Here is a 25,659-nt window from a genome sequence, read left to right as displayed (position 1 = left end):
ATGATAACGGGGTCAATTCTAATAATATATAACAATTCTTCATGTATACTCACCTAATGACAGTGTCAGAACAGCTAGGGCAAATACTGATAGCACTGCAAAGGAGAAATAGATGAGTTCATCATTATAGCTGGAGACTTCAACATCTCTTTTTCAGAAATGGACACATCCAGCAGGCATAGCATTAGTAAGGACCTAGTTGAAGTAAACAACACCATCAATCAACTGTGTATAACTGGCATCCATAGATTATTTTATCCAGCAACAGCTAATTACAAATTATTCTCAAACTCACATGAAACATTCATATAGACCTTATTCAGGACCATATGTCACATCTTAACAAATTCAAAAGAATATAAATTAGGGAGTGTCTGCTTTCAAACCAAATGAAATTAAACTAGAAATCAATAACAAAAAGATAACTGGAAATACCAAATCACAAAATGCACACAGATTAAGCCACATGCTTTTCAAAAAAGAAAACACAGGGTCTCATTCTGTCACCCGGACTGAAGTTCAGTGGCATGATCATAGCTCACTGCATCCTCAAACTCCTGGGCTCAAGTAATCCTCCCACTTCAGCCTCCTGAGTAGCTAGGACTACAGGCACACACCACCATACCGGGCTAATTTTTTTTTATAACTTTTATAAAGACAGGATCTTGCTGTTTTGCCCAGGCTGGTCAGCAACGTGCTTTTAAGTAACATGGGGGTCAAAGAAGAAATCTCAAGAGAAATTTTAAAATATAAAATCTGTGAAATGTAGCAAAAGCAGTACTTAGAGGAAAATTTATAGTATTAAAATGCAAATATTAGTAAAAAAAAATTTAAAATCAGTATTCTAAGTTCCTATCTCAGAAAACTAGAAAAAGAAGAGCAAATTAAATCCAAAGTAATCCGTAGGAAAAAAATAAGTATTCGAGCAAAAACCAAGTTAATAAAATTGAAAATAAGACATCAATAGAGAAAATCAATGAAATCAAAAGCTGGTTCTTTGAAAGGCTCAACAAAATCAATTAGCCTTTAGCCAGGTAAACTAGGAAAAAAGAGAACAAAAACTACTAATATTAGAAAAGAAAGACGTGACATCATTATAGAGTCTATAAACATTAAAAGGATAATAAAGGAATACTGCAAACAACACTACACACACAAATGTGATAATCTAGATAAAATGGAACAATTTCTGGAAGAACACAATTTGCCAAAACTCACAGAAAAAGAAATAAACAATTTGAATAGCCCCATATTAAGGAAATTGAATTGATAATACACTTCCAAAACAGAAAGCACCAGGACCAAATAAGTTTACTGATGAATTCTACAAAATATTTAGAAAGAAATGATAGCAATTCTCTATAATTTCTTTCAGAGTAGAGAAGCAGAGGGAATATTTCCTAACTCATTTTATGAGACCAATATTACTCTATACCCAAACTGGAGAAAGACATTAGAAGAAATAAAAACTACAGATCAATACATTTTATGACAACAGCTGTAAAGATCCTCAGTAAATCATATAAAACAATGTATATAAAATCCTACACCATGACCAAGTGGTATTTATCCTTGGTATACAAGTTTGGTTCAACATTTGAAAATCAATTTTTGTATTCCATCACATCAACAAGCTAATAAATAAAAACCACATGATCATATCAGTAGATGCAAAACCACATTTGACAAAGTCCAGCATTCATTCATAATAAAAAGGCTTAGTAAACTAGAAATGGAGGGGAACTTCCTCAACTTGAGAGAGAATATATACAAAAACCCTGCAGCTAACCTGCAGTTAGCATGATACTTAATGGTGAGAAACATAAAACTTCCCCAATAATTTCAAGAACAAGGCAGGGAGGTCTCTTCTCATCACATTTTATCAACATTGTACTGGAAGTCTAGCTAATACAAGACAGAAAAAGGAAAGGAAATAATAAGTATACAGGTTAAGAAGGAAGAAATGTAACTCTTTATGTAAAGCTGATATGATTATCTCAAAGAATTGATTTAAAACAAACAAAAATTACTCCTGGAACTACTAAGCAATTTTAGCAAGGCTCCAGGATACAAAGTTAATGTAAAAAAGTCAATAGCGGTCAGGTATGGTGGCTCACACCTGCAATTCCAGCATTTTGGGAGACCAAGGTGAGCAGATTGCTTGAGCCTAGGAGTTGGAGACCAACCTAGTCAACATGTAGAAACCCTGTCTCTACTAAAAAAGAAAAAAATTAGAAAAAATTGCCAGGTGTGGTGGTGCCTGCTTGTAGTCCCAGCTACTCGAGAGGTTGAGGTGGGAGGATCACCTGAGCCCAAGATGCAGGGGTTGCAGTGAGCTGAGATTGCACCACACCACTCAACTCCAGCATGGACCATAGAGCAAGACCCTGTATCCAAAAAAAAGAATATATAAATAGTCAATAACTTTTCCATATACCAGCAATGAACAAGGGGACTTTGAAATTAAAAACACAATAACATTTACATTAGCACACCCCAGAAAGTACTTAAGTATAAATCTTACAAAATATGTACAAGATTTATATGAGGGAACCTGCAAAATTCTAATGAAAGCTATCAAAGAAGAACTAAATAAATGGAGAGATAGTCCATATTCATGGATAGAGAGTATCAACATTTTCAAGATGTCAGTTCTTCCCAACTTGGTCTATAGATTTAAGATAATTACAATGAAAATCAAAGTTGCTTTGTGGATATTGATAAATTGATTCTAAAGTTTATGGGGGCGTGAAAAAAATCTAGAATAGTCAACATGACATTGAAGAAAAGAACAAAGTTAGAGACTGGCACTACCTGACTTTAAAACTTACTACAAAGCTACAGTAATCAACACTGTGTGTTATTGTGTGATATCGGTGAAAGAATATACAAATAGATCAATAGAACAGAATAGAGATCCCAGAAACAGACTCACATAAATACAGTCAACTGATCTTTGTCAAAAGAACAATGTAATGGATAAAAGATACTCTTTTCAACAAATGATGCTGGAATAACTGGACATCCAGCTGCAAATAAATAAATAAATAAATAAATAAATAAATAAATAAATAATAAAAATTTACACAGAAATCTTACACCCTTCAGAAAAATCAACTTAATATGAATCATATACCTAAATGTTAACCACAAAACTAGAAAACTACTAGAATATAACATAAGAGAGAAACTAGATGACCTTGGGTGTAACAGTGACTTTTTAGATAAAACATCAAAAGCACCATCCATGATGGAAATAATTGATAAGAGGACTTCATTAAAATTAAAAACTCCTCTGTGAAAGACAATTTCAAGCGAATGGGAAGAGAAGTCACAGACTGGAGAAAATATTTGTGAAAGACACATCTGATAAAGGGCTGATATCTAAAATATACAAAAACCCTGGAAACTCAAGAATAAGAAAACACGCAACCTTTAAAACTGGACCAAAGACTCAGATACCTCACCAAGAAAAAACATGAATGCAAATAAGCATGTGAAAAGATGCTTTGCTTCATATGCCATCAGAGAAATGCAAATTAAACAATGAGATACCATTACACACATATTAGACTGTCCAAAATCTGGAACACCAATAACACAAAATGTTGACAAGGAGACCAAGCAACAGGAACTTTCATTCATTGCGGTGGGGATGCAAAATGTTATAGCTACTGTTGAAGAGAGTTTGGCAGTTTCTACAAAACTGAACATACTCTTACCAGACAACTTAGCAAATGCATTTCTTGGCATTTACGCAAAGGAGTTGGAAAGTTATGTCCACACACACACACACACACACACATGCAAATGCACATGAATGTTTATAATAGCTTTATTCATAGTTGCCAAAATTTGGAAACCATCAAGATATCTTCAGTGGATGAATAAATTAATAAACTGTGGTACACTCAGACATTAGAATATTATTCAGTGCTAAAAGAAATGAGCTACAAAGATATGGAGGAATGCATATTACATATATTATATTAAGTACATATTATTAAGTGAAAGATGCCAATCTGAAAAATCTATATGCTGTATGATTCCAACACAATCTTCTGGAAAGGCAAAACTATGTAGACTAAAAGATCAGTGGTTGCCAGGGATTGTAGAAAGGAAGAAATGAATATATGGAGCACAGATGATATTAAGGGCAGTGAAAATACTTCATATGGTACTGTAATTATGCATATCGATCTTCATATTTACATTTGTCTAAACACATAGAATGTACAACACCAAGAACAAACCGTAATGTACACTACAGACTTTGAGTGATTATGATGTGTCAACGCAGGTTCATCAGTTGCAACAAATGTACCACCCTGGTAAAGAATGTTGATAGTAAGGAAAGCTATGCATGTGTGGGGGCATGGAGTATAGGAAATCTATGTTCTTCCCTTTAATTTTCCTGTGAACCTAAAAATACTCTAAAAAAAAAAAAAAGTAAACAAAAGAGTATGTTCTCAGTAACTATTAATATTTCCCCCAAGCCTGGCTCAGCACTATGTATCATTATGAAGATGGCTTTGTTTTGATCCTCCTAAATGTGTAGAACTTTACATTATTTTCTTTTTTTTTTTTTTATGTTTTTTTTCTTTTTTTTTTTTATTATACTTTAAGTTCTAGGGTACATGTGCATAACGTGCAGGTTTGTTACATATGTATACTTATGCCATGTTGGTGTGCTGCACACATCAACTCGTCAGCACCCATCAATTCATCATTTATATCATGTATAACTCCCCAGTGCAATCCCTCCCTCCTCCCCCCCCCCATGATAGGCCCCAGTGTGTGATGTTCCCCTTCCCGAGTCCATGTGATCTCACTGTTCAGTTCCCACCTATGAGTGAGAACATGCGGTGTTTGGTTTTCTGTTCTTGTGATAGTTTGCTAAGAATGATGGTTTCCAGCTGCATCCATGTCCCTACAAAGGACGCAAACTCATCCTTTTTTATGGCTGCATAGTATTCCATGGTGTATATGTGCCACATTTTCTTAATCCAGTCTGTCACTGATGGACATTTGGGTTGATTCCAAGTCTTTGCTATTGTGAATAGTGCCACAATAAACATACGTGTGCATGTGTCTTTGTAGTAGACTAATTTATAATCCTTTGGGTATATACCCAGTAGTGGGATGGCTGGGTCATATGGTACATCTAGTTCTAGATCCTTGAGGAATTGCCATACTGTTTTCCATAATGGTTGAACTAGTTTACAATCCCACCAACAGTGTAAAAGTGTTCCTATTTCTCCACATCCTCTCCAACAACTGTTGTTTCCTGCTTTTTTAATGATTGCCATTCTAACTGGTGTGAGATGGTATCTCATTGTGGTTTTGATTTGCATTTCTCTGATGGCGAGTGATGATGAGCATTTTTTCATGTGTCTGTTGGCTGTATGAATGTCTTCTTTTGAGAAATGTCTGTTCATATCCTTTGCCCACTTTTTGATGGGGTTGTTTGTTTTTTTCTTGTATATTTGTTTGAGTTCTTTGTAGATTCTGGATATTAGCCCTTTGTCAGATGAGTAGGTTGCAAAAATTTTCTCCCATTCTGTAGGTTGCCTGTTCACTCTGATGGTAGTTTCTTTTGCTGTGCAAAAGCTCTTTAGTTTAATTAGATCCCATTTGTCAATTTTGGCTTTTGCTGCCGTTGCTTTTGGTGTTTTAGACATGAAGTCCTTGCCCATGCCTATGTCCTGAATGGTACTACCTAGATTTTCTTCTAGGGTTTTTATGGTATTAGGTCTAACATTTAAGTCTCTAATCCATCTTGAATTAATCTTCGTATAAGGGGTAAGGAAAGGATCCAGTTTCAGCTTTCTACTTATGGCTAGCCAATTTTCCCAGCACCATTTATTAAATAGGGAATCCTTTCCCCATTTCTTGTTTCTCTCAGGTTTGTCAAAGATCAGATGGTTGTAGATGTGTGGCATTATTTCTGAGGACTCTGTTCTGTTCCATTGGTCTATAGCTCTGTTTTGGTACCAGTACTATGCTGTTTTGGTTACTGTAGCCTTGTAGTATAGTTTGAAGTCAGGTAGTGTGACACCTCCAGCTTTGTCCTTTTGACTTAGGATTGTCTTGGCAATGCGGGCTCTTTTTTGGTTCCATATGAACTTTAAAGCCGTTTTTTTCCAATTCTGTGAAGAAACTCATTGGTAGCTTGATGGGGATGGCATTGAATCTATAAATAACCTTGGGCAGTATGGCCATTTTCACGATATTGATTCTTCCTATCCATGAGCATGGTATGTTCTTCCATTTGTTTGTGTCCTCTTTTATTTCACTGAGCAGTGGTTTGTAGTTCTCCTTGAAGAGGTCCTTGACATCCCTTGTAAGCTGGATTCCTAGGTATTTTATTCTCTTTGAAGCAATTGTGAATGGAAGTTCATTCCTGATTTGGCTCTCTGCTTGTCTGTTACTGGTGTATAAGACTGCTTGTGATTTTTGCACATTAATTTTGTATCCTGAGACTTTGCTGAAGTTGCTTATCAGCTTAAGGAGATTTTGGGCTGAGACAATGGGGTATTCTAAATATACAATCATGTCATCTGCAAACAGGGACAATTTGACTTCTTCTTTTCCTAACTGAATACCCTTGATTTCTTTCTCTTGCCTGATTGCCCTAGCCAGAACTTCCAACACTATGTTGAATAGGAGTGGTGAGAGAGGGCATCCCTGTCTTGTGCCAGTTTTCAAAGGGAATTTTTCCAGTTTTTGCCCATTCAGAATGATATTAGCTGTGGGTTTGTCATAAATAGCTCTTATTATTTTGAGGTACGTTCCATCAATACCGAATTTATTGAGCGTTTTTAGCATGAAGGGCTGTTGAATTTTGTCAAAAGCCTTTTCTGCATCTATTGAGATAATCATGTGGTTCTTGTCTTTGGTTCTGTTTATATGCTGGATTACGTTTATTGATTTGCGAATGTTGAACCAGCCTTGCATCCCAGGGATGAAGCCCACTTGATCATGGTGGATAAACTTTTTGATGTGCTGCTGAATCCGGTTTGCCAGTATTTTATTGAGAATTTTTGCATCGATGTCCATCAGGGATATTGGTCTAAAATTCTCTTTTTTTGTTGTGTCTCTGCCAGGCTTTGGTATCAGGATGATGTTGGCCTCATAAAATGAGTTAGGGAGGATTCCCTCTTTTTCTATTGATTGGAATAGTTTCAGAAGGAATGGTACCAGCTCCTCCTTGTACCTCTGGTAGAATTCAGCTGTGAATCCATCTGGTCCTGGACTTTTTTTGGTGGGTAGGCTATTAATTGTTGCCTCAATTTCAGAGCCTGCTGTGGGTCTATTCAGGGATTCAACTTCTTCCTGGTTTAGTCTTGGGAGAGTGTAAGTGTCCAGGAAATTATCCATTTCTTCTAGATTTTCTAGTTGATTTGCGTAAAGGCGTTTATAGTATTCTCTGATGGTTGTTTGTATTTCTGTGGGGTTGGTGGTGATATACCCTTTATCATTTTTTATTGCATCTATTTGATTCCTCTCTCTTTTCTTCTTTATTAGTCTTGCTAGCGGTCTGTCAATTTTGTTGATCTTTTCAAAAAACCAACTCCTGGATTCATTGATTTTTTGGAGGGTTTTTTGTGTCTCTATCTCCTTCAGTTCTGCTCTGATCTTAGTTATTTCTTGCCTTCTGCTAGCTTTTGAATGTGTTTGCTCTTGCCTCTCTAGTTCTTTTAATTGTGATGTTAGAGTGTCAATTTTAGATCTTTCCTGCTTTCTCTTGTGGGCATTTCGTGCTATAAATTTCCCTCTACACACTGCTTTAAATGTGTCCCAGAGATTCTGGTATGTTGTATCTTTGTTCTCATTGGTTTCAAAGAACATCTTTATTTCTGCTTTCATTTCGTTATGTACCCAGTAGTCATTCAGAAGCACGTTGTTCAGTTACCATGTAGTTGAGCGGTTTTGATTGAGTTTCTTAGTCCTGAGTTCTAGTTTGATTGCACTGTGGTCTGAGAGACAGTTTGTTATAATTTCTGTTCTTTTACATTTGCTGAGGAGTGCTTTACTTCCAATTATGTGGTCAATTTTGGAATAAGTGCGATGTGGTGCTGAGAAGAATGTATATTCTGTTGATTTGGGGTGGAGAGTTCTATAGATGTCTATTAGGTCCGCTTGGTGCAGAGATGAGTTCAATTCCTGGATATCCTTGTTAACTTTCTGTCTCGTTGATCTGTCTAATGTTGACAGTGGAGTGTTGAAGTCTCCCATTATTATTGTATGGGAGTCTAAGTCTCTTTGTAAGTCTCTAACGACTTGCTTTATGAATCTGGGTGCTCCTGTATTGGGTGCATATATATTTAGGAGAGTTAGCTCTTCCTGTTGAATTGATCCCTTTACCATTATGTAATGGCCTTCTTTGTCTCTTTTGATCTTTGATGTTTTAAAGTGTGTTTTATCAGAGACTAGGATTGCAACCCCTGCTTTTTTTTGTTCTCCATTTGCTTGGTAGATCTTCCTCCATCCCTTTATTTTGAGCCTATGTATGTCTCTGCATGTGAGATGGGTCTCCTGAATACAGCAGACTGATGGGTCTTGACTCTTTATCCAGTTTGCCAGTCTGTGTCTTTTAATTGGAGCATTTAGTCCATTTACATTTAAGGTTAATATTGTTATGTGTGAACTTGATCCTGTCATTATGATATTAACTGGTTATTTTGCTCGTTAGTTGATGCAGTTTCTTCCTAGCCTCGATGGTCTTTACATTTTGGCATGTTTTTGCAATGGCTGGTACCGGTTATTCATTTCCATGTTTAGTGCTTCCTTCAGGGTCTCTTGTAGGGCAGGCCTGGTGGTGACAAAATCTCTAAGCATTTGCTTATCTGTAAAGGATTTTATTTCTCCTTCACTTATGAAACATAGTTTGGCTGGATATGAAATTCTGGGTTGAAAATTCTTTTCTTTAAGAACGTTGAATATTGGCCCCCACTCTCTTCTGGCTTGGAGAGTTTCTGCCAAAAGATCTGCTGTTAGTCTGATGGGCTTCCCTTTTTGGGTAACCCGACCTTTCTCTCTGGCTGCCCTTAAGATTTTTTCCTTCATTTCAACTTTGGTGAATCTGGCAATTATGTGTCTTGGAGTTGCTCTTCTCGGGGAGTATCTTTGTGGCGTTCTCTGTATTTCCTGAATTTGAATGTTGGCCTGCCCTACTAGGTTAGGGACGTTCTCCTGGATGATATCCTGAAGAGTGTTTTCCAACTTGGTTCCATTTTCCCCCTCACTTTCAGGCACCCCAATCAGACGTAGATTTGGTCTTTTTACATAATCCCATACTTCTTGCAGGCTTTGTTCATTTCTTTTTCTTCCTTTTTCTTTTGGTTTCTCTTCTCGCTTCATTTCATTCATTTGATCCTCAATCGCTGATACTCTTTCTTCCAGTTGATCGAGTCGGTTACTGAAGCTTGTGCATTTGTCACGTATTTCTCGTGTCATGGTTTTCATCTCTGTCATTTCGTTTATGATCTTCTCTGCATTAATTAGTCTAGCTGTCAATTCTTCCACTCTTTTTTCAAGATTTTTAGTTTCTTTGTGCTGGGTACATAATTCCTCCTTTAGCTCTGAGAAGTTTGATGGACTGAAACCTTCTTCTCTCATCTCGTCAAAGTCATTCTCCATCCAGCTTTGATCCGTTGCTGGTGATGGGCTGCGCTCCTTTGCAGGGGGAGATGCGCTCTTATTTTTTGAATTTCCAGCTTTTCTGCCCTGCTTCTTCCCCATCTTTGTGGTTTTATCTGTCTCTGGTCTTTGATGATGGTGACGTACTGATGGGGTTTTGGTATAGGTGTCCTTCCTGTTTGATAGTTTTCCTTCTGACAGTCAGAAGGACTGTCTGTTGGTCTGTTGGAGATTGCTTGAGGTCCACTCCAGACCCTGTTTGCCTGGGTATCAGCAGCAGAGGTTGCCGAAGATAGAATATTGCTGAACAGCGAGTGTACCTGTCTGATTCTTCCTTTGGAAGTTTCCTCTCAGTTGTGTACTCCACCCTGTGAGGTGTGGGGTGTCAGACTGCCCCTAGTGGGGGATGTCTCCCAGCTAGGCTACTCAGGGGTCAGGGACCCACCTGAGCAGGCAGTCTGTCCGTTCTCAGATCTCAACCTCTGCGTTGGGAGATCCACAGCTCTCCCCAAAGCTGTCAGACAGAGTCGTTCGCGTCTGCACCGGCCCCCACTGCTTCTCCTGTTGGTCTTCAGCTGTGCGCTGTCCCCAGAGGTGGAGACTACAGAGACAGGCAGCCTTCCTTGAGCTGCTGTGAGCTCCACCCAGTTCGAGCTTCCCAGCGACTTTGTTTACCTACTTAAGCCTCAGCAATGGCGGGCGCCCCTCCCCCAGCCTCGCTGCTGCCTTGCGGATAGATCGCCGCAGACTGCTGTGTTAGCAGTGAGGGAGGCTCCGTGGGCGTCGGACCCTCCCGGCCAGGTGTGGGAGTCTGCTCCCGGTGTGCCTGTCTGCTTAAAGTGCAGTATTGGGGTGGGAGTTACCCGATTTTCCAGGTGTTGTGTGTCTCAGGTCCCCTGGCTAGGAAAACGGATTCCCTTCCCCCTTGGCTTCCAGGTGAGGCGATGCCTCGCCCTGCTTCAGCTCTGGCTGGTCAGGCTGCAGCAGCTGACCAGCACCGATTGTCCGGCACTCCCTAGTGAGATGACCCCAGTACCTCAGTTGAAAATGCAGAAATCACCGGTCTTCTGTGTCACTCGCGCTGGGAGTTGGAGACTGGAGCTGTTCCTATTCGGCCATCTTGCTCCGCTGCCCTTACATTATTTTCAAAGGCAATTTAATGCAGATGTTGGTGCCAAGGCATTTAAATGAATATATTAAAAAATTTCTATGAAGCTAAGGAAAGTTAGAGATTCTATCACATTCATAATATGTTATGAGCTATCATAAATATTATAAAATGTCAATCTAAAGAAATTCTATTTCTTTTCCAGATATTTCCAGAGCTCACTTGGAAAAAATATTTTTTTCTAGATATGAAGCCCCTGATATTAATTAAAGAAACCTAATCAGTTGCTTAAGCAATAAAAGAGAAAATGAGAAACAGGACCTGAAGGGCATTCTAAGGATAAAGGAGCAAGGGTTTTTCATTTTTTCTCAAAAGAGAAAGACAAGGAATTACAAAATATCTAGGAACAATGAGACCCATTTAGGAATTTTTTAAAATCACTCGTATTTGAATTTACAAGAAAAACGTTCCCATGAGTCATAAAAAATGAGTGTAATACTGTGTGGAATCTTGATTTGTCTATGGATTTAAATGAATTCCTGATGTGTCACATAATCAAATGTGGTTTGTACTACGTGATGTAAACAGCCCTAGAATCCCTCTTCTTTCTGAGAACTTAATGACTGAATCCTCAGCTCTGAGAAGACACAGGCTACACAAATCTTGAAAGCACCGGATTCACCAGCCCATGTTCGGAAAGCCATTTCTCATAGCTGGAAGTCAGCCAGCCATGCTGGGCTCTGGAAAATGTGATGGCATTTACAGTGAGATTTGAGGAACTTGTGTAGAAGTGGGACTCAGGATACAATGTCTATATGCTCAAGACTTACCATCCCCAAACACCATTTAGTTTACTTTTTACACTCATTATCTCACTAAGAGAGAAAATGGAAATGTGAGAAAACGGCACGAAGAAATAAGAGAACAGTGAATAGAAAGCCCCAGAATCAGACTTGACCTGTCTTCATCTTTTTACCTGGGCCAACCTGACTAAAAGTTAAAGTTTCTGAAGGGAAAACAAAGATGACCATGTCTGAATATCATAAATATTTAGACAAGCATTAAATATGGCAGCATTAACAATGATTGTATCTAGCTCCTGTTTTGTAGGTGGAAAAATTGAGACAAAAATGTTAACTAATGTGGCTTTCATAGTACCTACAAAAATGAGGACTCTAAGGTGAGGAATTCACTTCTCTGAATTATGCAGACAATAAATAAGTTTATACTTGGAAAAAATACAAAATACAGCCCAGATAAAAAGGAAATAGGCTTTAGATAACTACAGAACCCAAGTGTTGATACCTGTTTTCGAATTCTGTGACTTACTGATTCTTAGTCTATCTACCTTGTTTGGTAGAACATTATCAGCAATGCATTTGTGGGCATTTATCTCCACATTCCTCCTGAATGAAGGCCAGAGATAAATGAGAGGAATCAGGAAGCAGGAGAAAACGTAAAGTAAGGATTTCCATTTTAAATTCTAGAACTTAGACATAAAAGGTTTTTGTATAGTGTTGCCATGTACAATGTATATTTGTTGTGTTTTAGCTGTCTGTATCTGTTCCTCTTTGATTTGGAAACACTTTCTCAATCCCTTGAGTGAATTTTCACTCCACTGCTGTGTGTGTTGGCTTCGCGGGATTATTAGTCCAGGTGTCACTATTCAAGTGGTGGGCCTATGACTCCAGTTAGGCTAATTGTATTCTCCCTTGAAGGACTCAGAATCTTGAGTCAGGATGCAAAGACCTAAAACCCCGACAGGTGTTTAATTTTAAGATGGAAGAAATTCAGGCCAGGTGTGGTGGCTCACGCCTGTAATCCCAGCACTTTGGGAGGCCAAGGTGGGTGGATCACCTGAGGTCAGAAGTTTGAGACCAGCCTGGCCAACGTGGCAAAACCCTGACTCCACTGAAAATACAAAAATTAGCCAGGCGTGGTGGTGCACACCTATAATTCCAGCTTCTCTGTAGACTGTGAAGAGAGAATCGCTTGAATCCATGAGGTGGAGGTTGCAGTGAGCCAAGATGGTGCCATTGCACTCCAGCCTGGGTGACAGAGCAGGACTCTGTCTCAAAAAAAATGTTAAAAAGCTAGAAATTGCCCACCATATCCTGCCACTTGAACTCCTAGTGCCTAATCCATGAGGTGGAGGTTGCAGTGAGCCAAGATGGTGCCATTGCACTCCAGCCTGGGTGACAGAGCAGGACTCTGTCTCAAAAAAAATGTTAAAAAGCTAGAAATTGCCCACCATATCCTGCCACTTGAACTCCTAGTGCCTAATCCATGAGGTGGAGGTTGCAGTGAGCCAAGATGGTGCCATTGCACTCCAGCCTGGGTGACAGAGCAGGACTCTGTCTCAAAAAAAATGTTAAAAAGCTAGAAATTGCCCACCATATCCTGCCACTTGAACTCCTAGTGCCTATCTCTCCCTGGGTCTACACTTTCCCCTTTTGTTCTAGAAAGTTAGCCAGTGTCATTTCAATTAATGTATTAATATTTTTCATTTAAATCTCAGTCTTCAGGTTGCTCACAGCTTAGTAGGGAAGATGCTGGCTCTCAAGGTCTTAGCACACTGTCTGACACTTAGGAGGCCTTCAGTAAATCCTTTTTCAATGACTGTTATGATCAAGGTAAATGTTGGCTACCACTGAAGCATATAGATTATGATCTTACATCGTCTTGGGGTAGGTGTAGGGAAAGCTTATCAGAGGAGCGTGGTTGAAAAGTCATGTTTTTAACCTCCCACAGTGCCTTATAGAGAATAGGTACTCGATAAATGTTTGAATCAAAAACACAAAATCCTACAAAAATATGTTTCAGCAAATCTCAAATTGATACAGTTTTACTAAATTTTGTTACAACTGCTATGTTCAGAATGTTTGTGTCTCCCCAAAATTCATACGTTTGAGCCTATTCCCCAATGTGGTAGAATTAAGAGATGAGGTTTTGTGGGGTTGATTAGGTTATGAGAGCTCAAACCTAATGAATGGGATTAGTTACTTTATAAAAGAGGCCTGAGGGAACTTGTTTGCCTCTCTGGCCACATGAGGACATAAACATGGCAAAAGAACTGTGAGCAATAAATTTGTGCTACTCATAAATTATCTTGTCTAAGATATTTTGTTCTAGCAGCCCTAATAAAGACAACAACCTTCTAAGATTTGTTTTATTATACTGAATGAGACAACATAGATGGAGAAAAAAATTAAATCCTGCAAAGTTGGGAGTTTTCATATCTTTTTCACTTTTCCCATCAAGTAATATTACCATCCCCTGAAAGCAACAGAGCTGAGTTCTTTCTCATCTAGGTCTAAGGAATAACAAACATCCCTGCTTTCTTTGAGTGCTAGAGTCAGTAACAGAAAAAACTGGTGCAAATTCTCAGGAGGAAATGCTAATTCGACCCCGCTCCACAAAATGTTGACACTTGACAGCTCTATGTTTTTAAAATCTGATACCAAGGGTATTATCAGGGTATAGGAGGTCTTTTTGAGTTAAAAACAGGGCTTGGAGTTCTTTGATGAGAGCCAAAAGGCAGTCTGGGAACTGGAAATGTTTATTGGACCTATGTTAAGATTTGGAGAACTGTGCATGATACATATTTTTTTTTTTTTTTTTTTTTTTTTTTTTTTTTTTTTTTTTTTTTTTTTGCCCATAACCTTCATAGTCTTTGTTTCTCAGCCTAAAATAACATTTTTCTTCTCTTTTGCTACCAAAGTGGAAGCATTTTGGAAAACTGTATATTTATGGAAAATATATCAAGAAAGACTTCAGAGCAGAATATTGCCAAGACTGCCACTTTGGGATAGTGCAAATAAATTAAAATAGTATTCTTAACACAAGCAAAAAAAAAAAAAAAAAAAGTAGAATTCTTTCTATTCTTCTTAGACTTCTCTGAGTTTTATAAGCCTTGAGTATTAGACTGGCAAAGTATCCAAAGGAAGATTTAGATAATTTGGGATGCCTTAACGGGAATACAGTTTAAGCCTCAGGATTTTGTCATTTGGGACAATTGATGTGATAGTGTATGTCAGTTCTAGGACTAAACCAATGAACAAGAGTCAAAGCATATGAGTTTGACTTTTTTACATGAGAAAATCATGTTATTTCTAAGTTTTGATTTCTTCAACTGTAAAAAACTAGTAATAACTTTACATAGGGTTATTATAAGGATTAAATAAAATAATATATGAAAGTATTTTGTCCACTGTAAGTCACTATACAATGATAATGATGACAATGATACTGATAATAATGGTGATAAACTGAAAGCAGCAAAAGAAATCACTTTAGAAGAAAGAATGTCTTTACAAATAGGGGAAAGAATTCAATCCACATTAAAATCTTCACATTTATCTAGACAGTATCTGCTATCCTTGTTGAGCATCTCTTTGTTGTGCCTTTTCCTGCCAAAATTGAAGTTTTCTTCTACCATTCTTTGTTTGCTCTCCTACCTTCTAGATGAGAGCTTGAAGCCCAAGCACAAGAAAAGAGAACAGTGTATAGGAGAACATAGAGGCAGTTCTGTGGACATAAATCAGAACCAGGGTGGTCCCAGTTCTGCCCTTTGAACATGACAATATCTATTCCAGGAAGGAAGGGGAGTGACAGGACAAGGACTCTGGGATCCTAAGGAAGTTAAAGCCAGCAGTGGTTCTGCAGCTTCCTAACTATCTTCTGACGCCACTTATTTTGCATTAAGGTGTCATCCTGGATCTTCTCAGACAGTGACGACAAAGCTGATGAGTCTATTCTTGAGATGCTACAGAAGATGCAGGCCAAATAACCTTTACCTCCCCTTTCTAGGTCCAAAAGCAGAAATCTAGTATCTTTCACTCTCCAAGGGAATTTTCAGTGATCTTGGAAATTGCACAGCCCCCAAATATCCTGGATGCTACCAATTACCAGTTTCAGGCCTTTTACTATCGCCTCTTATGGCTTCATCCTCACATTTGTCTCCCTCAGTACTTCAAGGTTTCTCTCTTGTTGCCATTACATCTGCTACTAGCTTTGTAAAAATACAGAATATATAGTGCACTGATTTTTGTCAGACCCAATAGTTTCATTTATAAAAAATAAAAATAACCAGAAAAAAGATCCAGAAAAAAGATTCAGATGTATAATTAAGGACTCTTAATTTTTCCATTTGCTCTGCTTGATATTACTAAAATTTAGATATCTGAAGATTTAGCCAATCTCTAGATATGTCAACAATCACAAAACAGATGTTCACAGAGTACAAACCATTTTATTAAGTGAAGAAGATTATTAAAAACAGGCAGCTCCCACCTTCAAATATTTTAGGAATCTCTTACCGACTTAACATAATTAAAATTCCCACTGAATTTCAATATTCAAATGCCATTTTATAAAACTTGGGGTTATCCATGTTAACATTTAAAAATACTTTTCATTCATATTATAAATTAATAAATTTGTTTCAATGCAGATAAATAGAAAGACTACCCATAGTATTCCCATCAAGAAAGAGTTAACCGCTCAGAAAAATTTGGTGCAATTATCTTCTTCTGTGTGTGTTATTTTTCAGAGTTTAGCATGTACAATATACACATTTTATTATCTTTTTAACCTGTTTTGTCATAAGTCTTTTCCATCCATTAGAGAATTTTTATAAATATAGTTTTAATGAATGTTTATTAAATAAGTTATACATTATTATATGTTATTAATAAAATAATGGACATTACAAATACATTTTTGGAAATTCTCTAATTTTATATAATATATAAAATTTATGTAATATTTGTAAGTGAAAGTTACATCCAGAAGTGGCTTTTTGCTCTCTTGAATAGTTAATATGATTAATATTTCTGTACCTAAGTATGTCTTCATCTTGAATTACTTTCTTAGAATATATTTCCTAAATTGAAATACTAGATGAAGTCATTAGAAGTTATGCTTTGTGTAATAATTTTTTGGTGATCTTAATACATAGGAACATAACAAATTTTAAATCCTAGGCTAATTTCAAATCAATCCATATTGAGGTCATCAAAGAATAGGACTTGCTTTTAATAATAGATAATATTACTGAGCATTTTATGTGACTCTTCTAAATCCTACTTATTCCTCCCAACAGTCCTGACATGAAGGCCCTGTTATTAACCCAGTTTAGCAGAAGAGAACAGCAAAGCCCAGAGAGTTGAAATAACTGGCCCAAGGTCACAGCTAGGGATAGAGTTACAATTTGAACCCATGCAACCTGATTCCAGGACCTTTATTGTTAACTACCACCTGCCCTCTAATAAGACAGCAATTCTTCAGCTCTCAAGGCAGAAAAGTACCAAACCTTTCCCCTATAAAATGTCAACTTATTATTTATTATCTGCTTCCTTTCATTAAAAAGAATAATCTCACTTGGAAGCCAGCAGAGTAAAATTAAAGCAATTGCAAGAGTACACTGGCCAGAGAAGCTGGGTTAAAATGTTGCTAGAACAAGCTGATGTTTATGGGAAGAAAATTTCAGGGGAAATCTCATTTATTAGTCCATTCTCACACTGCTATAAAGAAATATCTGACACTTGGTGATTTATGAAGAGAAGAGTTTTAATTGACTCACAGTTCTGCAGGCTATACAGGAAGCATGGCCTCGGGAAACTCACAATCATGGCAGAAAGTGAAGGGGAAGCAAGCATGTGTTACCATGGTGGAGTGAAAGACAGAGAGAAGAAGAAGGAAGTGCCACATACTTTTAAGCAATCGTATCTCATGATAACTCACTCACTATCACGAGGACAACAAGGGGGAACTCCACCCACAATGCAATCACCTCCCACCAGGTCCCTCACCCAACACTGGAAATTCAACATGAGATTTGGGTGGGTACAGAGGGTCAAACCATGTCACCCCATTTCCAAGGGACATGATAGAGGAAACTCCAAAGTATTCAGACCTTGCTCTCAGCTAATGTCTCTGAGCTTAACTGAATGTAAGTGGCAAAAAATAGAAAGGCTTAGTTTGGAGCCAGTGTGGGAACCAGAAAATAAAAGTTAGTCAAGTAGGAAAAGTTCATCCACTGACCTGTGAGTGCCCCTATAACAAAGGCCATGTCTTTTTAGTTATTATACCCCCAACATCAAACACACTGTCTGGCACATAGAAACCCTTCAATAAATCATTGCTGAACAAAAATGAACTGTGCTAGGCTGGGTGCGGTGTCTCACATCTGTAATCCCAGCACTTTGGGAGGCTGAGGCAGGTGGATCACCTGAAGTCAGGAGTTTGAGACCAGCCTGGCCAACATGGGGAAACTCTGTCTCTACCAAAAATAAAACAATTAGGTGAGCATGGTGGCACACACCTATAATCCCAGCTACTTAGGAGGCTGAGGCAGAAGAATCACTTGAACCCAGGAGGCAGAGGTTGCAGTGAGCTGAGATCATGCCACTGCACTCCAGCCTGGGCAACAGAGTGAGACTTTGTCTCATAAAAAATAATAAAATAGAAATAACTGTGCTGCTTGCCAAAGGGCCTCCGAGGTCAACTCTCCAAAAGAGGACAAGTGAAAAACATTCCATGTAGACATTAACAGTATGAGAGCAAAGGAATGGGTTTGTAGAAGGATATTTCACCTGCAGGAGGAGTGAGTGAAAGTGGAAATAATGCACAAAAACCACATGATTATCTCAATAGATGTAGAAAAGGCCTTCAACAAAATTCAACACCCCTTCATGCTAAAAACTCACAATAAACTAAGTATCTATGGAACGTATCTCTATTTATGACAAACCCACAGCCAATATTGTACTGAATGGGCAAAAACTGGAAGCATTCCCTTTGAAAACCAGCACAGGACAAGGATGCCCTCTGTCACCACTCCTATTCAACATAGTATTGGAAGTTGTGGCCAGAAAAATCAGGCAAGAGAAATAAATAAAGGTTATTCAAATAGGAAGAAAATAAGTCAAATCATCTCTGTTTGCAGATGACATGATTATATATTTAGAAAACCCCATTGTCTCAGCCCAAAATCTCCTTAAGCTGATAAGCAACTTCAGCAAAGTCTCAGGATACAAAATCAATGTGCAAAAATCACAAGTATTCCTATACACCAACAACACACAAGCAGAGAGCCAAATCATGAGTGAACTCCCATTCACAATTGCTACAAAGAGAATAAAATACCTAGTAGTACAACTTACAAGGGATGTGAAGGAACTCTTTAAGCCGAACTACATCACTGCGCAAGGAAATAAAAGAGGACACAAACAAATGGAAAAATATTCCATGCTCATCGACAGGAAGAATGAATATCATGAAAATGACCATACTGCCCAAAGTAATTTATAGAGTCAATGCTATCCTTATCAAGCTACTCTTCACAGAATTGGAAAAAACTACTTTAAATTTCACATAGAACCAAAAAAGAGCCCACATAGCCAAGATAATCCTGGGCAAGAAGGACAAAGCTGGAGGCATAATGCTACCTGACTTCAAACTATACTACAAGGACACAGTAAGCAAAACAGCATGGTACTGGTACCAAGACAGATATATAGACCAATGAAACAGAGCAGAGGCCTCAGAAATAACACCACACATCTACAACCATCTGACCTTTGACAAACCTGACAAAAACAAGCAATGGGGAAAAGATTCTCTATTTAATAAATGGTGTTGGGAAAACTGGCTAGCCATATGCAGAAAACTGAAACTGGACTCTTTATTTACACCTTATACAAAAATCAACTCAAGATGGATCAAAGACTTAAATGTAAGACCTAGGACCATAAAAATCCTAGAAGAAAACCTGGGCAGTACTATTCATGACGCAGGCATGGGCAAAGACTTCATGTCTAAAACACCAAAAGAAATGGCAACAAAAGACAAAATTTACAAATGGGATCTAATTAAACTAAAAAGCTTCTGCACAGCAAAAGAAACTTATCGGCCGGGTGCGGTGGCTCAAGCCTGTAATCCCAGCACTTTGGGAGGCCGAGAGGGGCGGATCACGAGGTCAGGAGATCGAGACCATCCTGGCTAACACGGTGAAACCCCGTCTCTACTAAAAAAAAAAATACAAAAAGCTAGCCGGGTGAGGTGGCGGGCACCTGTAATCCCAGCTACTCGGGAGGCTGAGGCAGGAGAATGGCGTAAACCCGGGAGGCGGAGCTTGCAGTGAGCTGAGATCCGGCCACTGCACTCCAGCCCAGGCGACAGAGCGAGACTCCGTCTCAAAAAAAAAAAAAAAAAAAAAAAAGAAACTTATCATCAGAGTGAACAGACAACCTACAGAATGGGAGAAAATTTTTGCAATCTATCCATCTGACAAAGGGCTAATATCCAGAATCTGCAAAGAACTTAAACAAATATACAAGAAAAAACAAACAACACCATCAAAAAGTGGGCAAGGGATATGAACAGACATTGCTCAAAAGAAGACATTTATGCAGCCAACAGACATATGGAAAAATGCTCATCATCACTGGTCATTAGAGAAATGCAAACTAAAACCACAATGAGATACCATCTCATGCCAGTTAAAACGGCGATCATTAAAAAGTCAGGACACAACAGATGCTGGAGAGGATGTGCAGAAATAGGAATCTGTTCATGGGAGTGTAAATTAGTTCGACCATTGTGGAAGACAGTGTGGCGATTCTTCAAGGATCTAAAACTAGAAATACCATTTGACCCAGCAATCCCGTTACTGGGTATATGCCCAAAGGATTATAAATCATTCTACTGTAAAGGCACATGCACATGTATGTTTATTGCAGCACTATTCACAATAGCAAAGACTTGGAACCAACCCAAATGCCCATCAATGAAAGAAAATGTGGCACATATACACCATGGAATACTATGCAGCCATAAAGATGGATGAGTTCATGTTCTTTGCAGGGACATGGATGAAACTGTGAACCATCATTCTCAGCAAACTATCACAAGAACAGAAAACCAAACACTGCATGTTCTCACTCATAAGTGAGAGTTGAACAATGAGAACACATGGACATAGGGAGGGGAACATCACACACCAGTGCCTGTCGGTGAGTGGGGGCCTAGGGGAGAGACAACGTTAAGAGAAATACCTAATGTAAGCGATGGGTTGATGGGTGCAGCAAGCCACCATGGCACGTGTATACCTATGTAAAAAACTTGCACTTTCTGCACATATACCCCAGAACTTAAAGTATATTAAAAAAAAAAAAAAAAAAGAACTGTGCTGCTTGCCAAAGGGCCTGCAGGTCAACTCTGCAATAGAGGACAAGTGAAAACCATTCCATGTAGACATTAACAGTATGAGAGCAAAGGAATGGGTTTGCAGGATATTTCACCTGCAGAAGGAGTTAGTGAAAGTGGAAATAACGCACAGATAAGAAGTAAGATCCCAAATAAAAGAGATGTTTTCTTATGTTAGAGATATAAAAAAAAGAAGTGGCTAGAATTTGTTATCTGAAAACTGGAGGCTAGCAGAAGAATCTTCTACCCTGCCCTTGAATCTGAGATTTTTACACAGAAAATGTTTTGACTCTATTTATGGATTTAGGTATTTTAAATAAAAATATACTAATATTTTAAATTTTTGTTTAAGAATTATTTCTTGAGCAACTTTCATTAAAGTAGAAGGAAAGAGAAAGACAAAAGAGGGTACGGGGAAAGGTCAAGGAAAGAGAGACAGAACCCTAAAAATGCTTAAGTCAGGGCAAACCCTGAACCCTAAAGAAAAGTTATGCTCATGGATATTTAATCTCTTGTGATTTGTACAATTTTAATATGATATATTACACCATGTCTAACTCTTACAGATTGAAATATTTGGCTTTATAACTTGGTATTTTATATCCTTTGCAGTTAGTAGCTATGGCTTCTATGCTGTCCTTGCCCATAGATCTTAAAATGGTACCATTTATCACTGAATTTTAAATGAAGCTAAAAATGACAATAAGGATGTTGAAGAATTTTTCCCAAATGTATCTTGTATTAGTCCATTTTCACACTGCTGATAAAGACATATTTGAGACTGAGTAATTTACAAAGAAAAAGAGGTTTAATAGACTCACAGTTCCATGTGGCTGCAGAGGTCTCACAATCATGGCAGAAGGTGAAAGGCATGTCTTACATGGTGGCAGACAAGAGAGAACGAGAGCCAAACAAAAGGGGAAACCCCTCATAAAACCATCAGATCTCATGGGACTTATTCACTACCACAAGAACAGTATGGGGGAAACTGCCCCCATGATTCAATGGTCTCCCACCAGGTCCTTCCCAACACACGTGGGAATTATAGGAGTGCAATTCAAGATGAGATTTGAGTGGGGACACAGCCAAACTATAGCATATCTGCTCATCTCCCACGCAATTCAAGGTTAACTTGAAAATATTTAGCAATACAATTTTAAATGCCTGCTCTTCACAGAGTTTAAATAAACATTCAGGAAGTTGGGGGCAGTATTAATTGATGGTTAAGAATATAGTCTTTAAGATCTGGATTCCAATCCCAGCTCTGCCACTCACTGGCTGTGTGACCTTGAGGTAAGTTAATTGAGCTGTAGGGTTCTCGTCATAAAATAGGGATAATAGTATCTATTTAATAGGATTGTAAGAAGACATTGATAACATGATATGTGTAAAGTGCTTAACATTGTGTCTGGCACTTACTGGGCAACAAATAAATAGTAGTTGCTGCTGACCCTAGTTCAACTCTTCAGAGTTTACAAAGTGGACCATAACTGTTACAAGAACAGGATTCCTCATGAGACTCACATAACTTCCTGAATATGGGTAGGCCAGAAATTCTCTGGGAACTGTTGAACTGTTTCCTTCCAGTTCTGATGAATTCCAGGACTTGCAAAAACTGCAGAAGTGAAAATCATTAACTAACATCTGCAAAAATCATTATATATGAATGGGTGAATTTTGTGTTCATTCTCATTGAATCTCAACCATGTTCTAGTTCTTAGTAGGTAGTTTCCACCTTTATTTTGTATGTTTGCCTTGGGCTTTGTTCACATCTCTTTTCTGTTAACATCAAGTTCCCCTGTGGCCTCACAAACATACTTGTTCTCCTATGTTGTATATGGAGTTGAAGACAAAGACAACTGAATTAGAAGAAACTGTTAATTTCATTTTACAGTTGGAAGAAAATGTATGATTTGGTAGTGAATTTTCTTTTTCCTCTCTGTTTGTTTATTAAAGACTGGAGAGAATACTTTCTCCATTTTTCCTCTTGATCCTGTGCATTACTCCTTCCACTCTAAAATAAGTAAGTGAAAGTAAAATTCAAATATATAAAACATGTTCAAACAAGTCTTAGGTACAAGGCAATAAAAGTACACAAAGCCACTGATGAGAATGTATAAGAAAATTTCACTACCAGTAATACAAAAAGCAAGGCCTAAATTTACATATGTGTGATAATTTGAATCCTAAGATTGAGTTGAATACTTGTATAAGTGAGGCTTACAGTTTTATTGTTTAATTGACTTATAAAACATTTTATGCCAATTTAAACTGAGTAGGAAGTTGTTCATGTTTTAAAGGCCAGAAAGACAGACAAATATCATTAGTCTCCTTCCTGGGGCACAAATTAACTTTATAGCCTCCACTTTATAGCATAGACCATGATTCCTGCCCATGATTTAAAAAGCTAGGACAGTGATAAAAATATTTTTATTGGGAGGGAGATATAATACATTCACTTATAATTTTTAAAAATGAAGTAAGCTGAGAAAAGATACCAACACATAAGAATGCAAATAAGAAACCAGAATAAAAATAGACAAGATGAAGCAAACCAAATTTATAAAAGAATTAGATAGACTGCATAAAAAGGCAAAAATAAATAAAAGCAATTGTATAAATTAGTAGGAAAAGTCAAAATAGGTTTTGAGTAATTAAAGATTTAAATAAACTAATAATTTTTTAATGATATAATCAATACTTTAACAGAATAGAGATTAGGAGAGTATAAACCAAATAGGGGTGTGGGAGGGGGGAGGGGGGTGGTGTGCTGTGCTCACTGTGTTAAGATGATGACACAAATTCAAAATAATCAGAGTTATATCAAACCAAATATATTGTTCTCAAAATGAAAAAGCCACAAAGTTCAGCATTCTATCTCTTTTTTGCCTTTCTGGGTATGATGTTGCTTCATGAGTCCTGTAGACTGATAGCTAGGTAGAACTGGGTGGCTGACAGAGGAATCCAGGTTTGTCCTCTGTGCCTCCCAGAAGAGTCTCCTGTCACTGTCCCAGCCTCTGAGAGACAACTGTATCAGGAGAAGCACCCTGCTCAGTGAATATGGGACCAAGAATTCCACTGCTTTAGCCACACTCAGCAGGGACAATCACACTGTGAGGTGTGACCAGTTTTACACCTTTTTGACAACAGCAGAAGCCAGTAATTGCAGTGATAAAGAAATTCATTTTTCAGATTCCATTTCAACTAATTTGAACAAACGTAGTATTTTCCACCTGTTCATAGTCAAGGCTGCATTTTTTCCCTCAAATAATGTGGATGCAAAGCCTTTTGAAAATGTTTAGCTGTCATTTATTATTTTTCGTAATGTTCAAATGCTTTAAATGTTCAAAGCTGAGTTAGTTAGATATGGTTCTTTCAGGTGCACTTTGGAAGTGGAAATTAACATCAAGTAGCTCAATTTTATAATAAATAGAAAAATATAAATGTCATTGATAATAGCTCTAATGCACAATCTTGTGTTAATTTTTAATTTTATTGGAAAATTAACTGCACTTTTATATTCTTCATCTTGAAAATGTCTTATTACATTGTGACTCTAATCCTAGATTATTGTTTTGATTTAATGTTTTTGTTCTGTTATCATTTTGAATGCTGCTTATTTCTAAGTAAATGAACACAAGGAGAACATTAATTTTCAAAGCACTAATTATATATCACTGTCTTAATGTGTTTTGTTTATCAGACACCTCAACATTCCTTGCACATCTGAGACATCTCACCTTAAACTGCCTATCTAGATAGCTCTCAGTCTTCCACAGTGTCTGGAGTGTAATCAGTCACTAGGGAGGATGGCTTCCTACCTTCTCATTTTCTTCTAGATATTGCGATGTTACCAAGCCTTCCTTTAAAAATATTGCAAAGTTTGGTTTGGAAGAAAGTTGTATCACTTTTGGCTGTTACTGGAAAAGTTTGTCATCACCTCAGTAATATTCTTCCTGGTTATTTCATATCTTGGCATTGGTATGCCCTTCAAAAAACATAGTTAAGTAATGGAATTGAACTCTCCCCAGAAATTCCTTAAGAATGCATTTTTGTTCTGAAAACTCTCTCCCTTAGATTTTATCCTCCGTTCAAAGCCTATTCTTGCAAATATTCTGTCAGAGAATGCACAGAAAATGTTTTTCATGGCACAAATGTATTTAAGGACATTCACTAGTGTGACAGAGATATTTAAGAGTCTCACAGAGATCCTAATAGGATGACCCTGTAGAAATTACTGGAGTGCACAGTTTGGAGAAAATTACAGTCAGTCTATCAACAGAATTTATTGGACGTCAGGCCATGAACTAAGTGCTGATCTTATTCAGACATGTGAGAAGGTAGAATCATGTAACAGTCACGCACAAGGAATACGTTAGGGGAAAACACAAATTCTTTGTATGGGAGTCAGATTTCCATAACTCGAATTTTTTTCTGAACTTGTAAGATAAAATAAGTTCTGTGATATTTAAAGAGTCTCTCTAGCAACTCCTGGCGTTGAAAGATTCTAAAATGTATTCTAGTACTTCTACAGAAACCACTCTTTCCTAACAAAACTCTAATCTTTTAACTAAATGTCTTGGAACAGAGAATGACTATGCAAGATACAAGTCAAATTACAGGGAAAGACAAAGTACATTGAGGAAAACAAAATTAAATTTGAAGTTATATAATAATAATCATTTACATAGCATTTACTA

Source organism: Rhinopithecus roxellana, chromosome 1 (assembly GCF_007565055.1).
Source record: "Rhinopithecus roxellana isolate Shanxi Qingling chromosome 1, ASM756505v1, whole genome shotgun sequence".
NCBI classification, from domain to species: Eukaryota; Metazoa; Chordata; class Mammalia; order Primates; family Cercopithecidae; genus Rhinopithecus; species Rhinopithecus roxellana.
The sequence above is the reverse complement of the archived record's forward strand: the minus strand, read 5'-3'. Positions refer to the sequence as shown.